Consider the following 3,256-nt stretch of genomic DNA (forward strand, 5'->3'; position numbering starts at 1 on the left):
AACCACCAGAAGTTCTACAGATATGACTGAGGACTTGGAAATCCCTCACAGATCCTTGCTTTGATTCTTAACTGGCTTCATCTACTGCAGGTATATGTGCACTATCCTCAGATAACTTTTTCATCCCCAAGAAGTATGGCGGGGAATGAGATCAGAAGAAATCACATTGTTGGTCTAGAGGTGGGGGATTAAATATTCTGTAGGAGCAGTCTTGAGCTTCAGGTAAGGATCCTAGATGTGAGGTAGTCATTCTGAGGGAGTAAGATCTGGAGAGGGAGGAGTGGTACTGAGTTGGAGTTTCCAACCGAACAGCTATCTTTAATAAAAATATGGTGTATAACTTCAATGACTCAAGTAAATCCAAAAGCTACCAGTAATTCATAGAATTAATGATTTAATTAGTAAATCATGAAACAGAAGATTAAAAAATTTTCCGCACTAACTTCTTTGTGTTTTCTACAGATCACGAGAACTCAAGACAGAGAGAAGGAAAGACTGTACTCAAATGATTCTACTAGACCATGATTATCACAGAAATAATTTTTAGGCCAAAGAATACTTTTAATGGTTTTAAAGAGGGTAGGTATCAGATCTTCAGTAGTACCATTATCTACTTTGATCTTATCTGTCCTCTAAATATAGAAATATCTTTAGAAGCTACATATAACTTTTGAAATAAGTGGATCCTCAATCCACATTTATTTTTATTTTACCTGTTTTTGTTCATACTTTCTCATCAGCATGCTTGTAAAAGACAGGATGGATTATTTGTTCTTTTAATGACCAATTTCTTGAGTTCTTTGTGTAATTTGTAGATCAGATCACTCTGTCTGATGTGGCATTAGTGAAAATCTTTTCTCATTCTATGGGCTGTTGTTTCGTCTTGTTGACCATGTTCTTTGCTTTATAGAAGCTTTTCAGTTTCAGGCGGTACCATTTATTAGTTGTTTCTTTCAGTGTCTGTGCTGCTGTGGTTATATTTAGGAAGTGTTCTCCTGTGGCAATGCGTTCAAGTGTACTTCCCACTTTCTCTTCTAAAAGGTTCAGTGTGGCTGGATTTATGTTGCGGTCTTTGATCCATTTGGACTTGAGTTTTGTGCATGGAGATAGATACGGTTCTATTTTCATTCTTCTACATGTTGATATCCAGTTATGACAGCACCATTTATTAAATATGCTTTCTTTTTTTCATTTGATATTTTTGCTTTTTGTCAAAAATCCGGTGTTTGTAGGTGTGTGAATTAGTATCCAAGTATTTTATTCAGTTCCATTGGTCCTCCTGTCTGTTCTTGTGTCACTACCAAGCTGTTTTCAGTACTGTAGCTCTGTAGAAACGTTTGAAGTCCAGGATTGTGATCCCTCCAGAAGTTCCTTTATTGTACTGGATTGTTTTGGCTATCCTGGGATTTTTGCTTTTCCATATGAAGTTTAGTGTGGTTCTTTCCTGGTCTGTGAAGAATATTGCTGAGATTTTGATGGGCATTGCGTTGAATCTGTAGATTGCTTTTGGTAAGATTGTTGTTTTTTATGTTAATGTAGCCTACTCAATAGCATGGGAGTTCTTTCCACTTTCTGGTGTCTTCTTCAATTTCTATCTTCAAAGATTTAAAGTTCTTGTCATACACATCTTCCACTTGTTTGGTTAGAGTTACTCCAAGATATTTTAATCTATATGTGGCTATTTTGAAGAGTGTTGTTTTCATGATTTCTTTCCCAGCCCTTTTGTCATCTGTGTACAGAAGAGCTCCTGATTTTTTATTTAGTTAATCTTATATCCTGATACCTAAACTGAGAACTCTCAACAGAGGAATCTAAAATTGTTGAAAGATACTCAAAGAAATGTTCAACATCCTTAGTCATCAGAGAAATGCAATTCAAAACAACTCTGAGATTGTATATTACACCTATAAGAATGGACAAGAACAAAAATACTGATGACAACTTATGCTGAAAAAGTTGTGGGGAAAAGGGAACACTTCTGCATTGCTGGTGGGAATGCAAGTTGGTACAGTCCTTTTGGATGTCAGTGTGGTGATTTCTCAGAAAATTAGGAAACAACCTTTCTCAAAACCCAGCAATACCACTCTTGGGTATATATCCAAAGGAGGCTCAATCTTGTCACAAAGACATGTGTGCAACTATGTTCATAGCAGCATTTTTTGTTATAGCCAAAACCTGGAAACACCCTAAATGCCCCTCTACCAAAGAAAGGATAAGGAAAATTTGGTACATTTACACAATGGTGTACTACACAGCAGAAAATAAAATCTTGAAAGGAAAATGGATGGAACTAGAAAACATTATTTTGGGTGAGGTAATTAAGACATATAAAACAATTATCACATGTACTCACTCATAAGTGTTTTTTAAACATAAAGCAAGGAAAACCAGCTTACAAATCACAAGCCCAAATAACTTAGACAACAATGAGGACACTAAGAGAGAATTACATAGGATTACATATATCTAACCTATATGGGAAGTAGAAAATGATAAGATTTCCTGAGGAAATTGGGAGCATGGGAACCTTGATGGAGGGTTGAAGGGGAAGAGGAGAGGCAAGGATGGGAGAAGAGAAAATGTAGAGCTCAATAAAAATTAATAAAAACATAAATTAAAAATAAATAAAAAAGAAAAGAAAAAGATAGGATGACCTGATCTTGTTTCCTGGTATTATATATGCAGACCTCTGTAATAAGTTTATCCAAAGACTTTTAAAATGAATATATTTATGGAACACTAAAGTCTGAAAAAAATAAATAGAAGTAAATTAGAATAAAAAAACATATCTGAATGTTAAAACACAACATAAGGGGGCTTGAGAAATGGCTCAGTAATTAAAAACAATGGGTGATCTTGCAGAAAGCCCAGACTTGGTTCCCAGCACCCACAACCAGGCAGCACCAATCACTTTTACCTCCAGTTTCACAGAAACTGCTGCCCTTTTCAGGTCTTGGTGAACTGTTGTAGATTTCTCAAAGCTCAACAATGTAACGTCCCTTTCGAGTAGCAAACACACACCATGTATCAAATATCTTGACTGTTTTCACTATCAAGTAGCTTTTGTGATTAAAACAAAATATCTAGATGTACACTCAGATACACCTACATACAGATAAAATTAAAAATAAATTAAATAAAAAAGAAATGTGGACTTATGGAGGTGTTTTAATACTAGGAGTAGGTTTTATGGTTTAAAAAAATCTACAACTTTCCAATTATCTCTTTCTCTGTCTTGTGAGTTTTCAATTACTAC

Source organism: Myodes glareolus, chromosome 6 (assembly GCF_982192425.1).
Source record: "Myodes glareolus chromosome 6, mMyoGla1.1, whole genome shotgun sequence".
Taxonomy (NCBI): Eukaryota; Metazoa; Chordata; class Mammalia; order Rodentia; family Cricetidae; genus Myodes; species Myodes glareolus.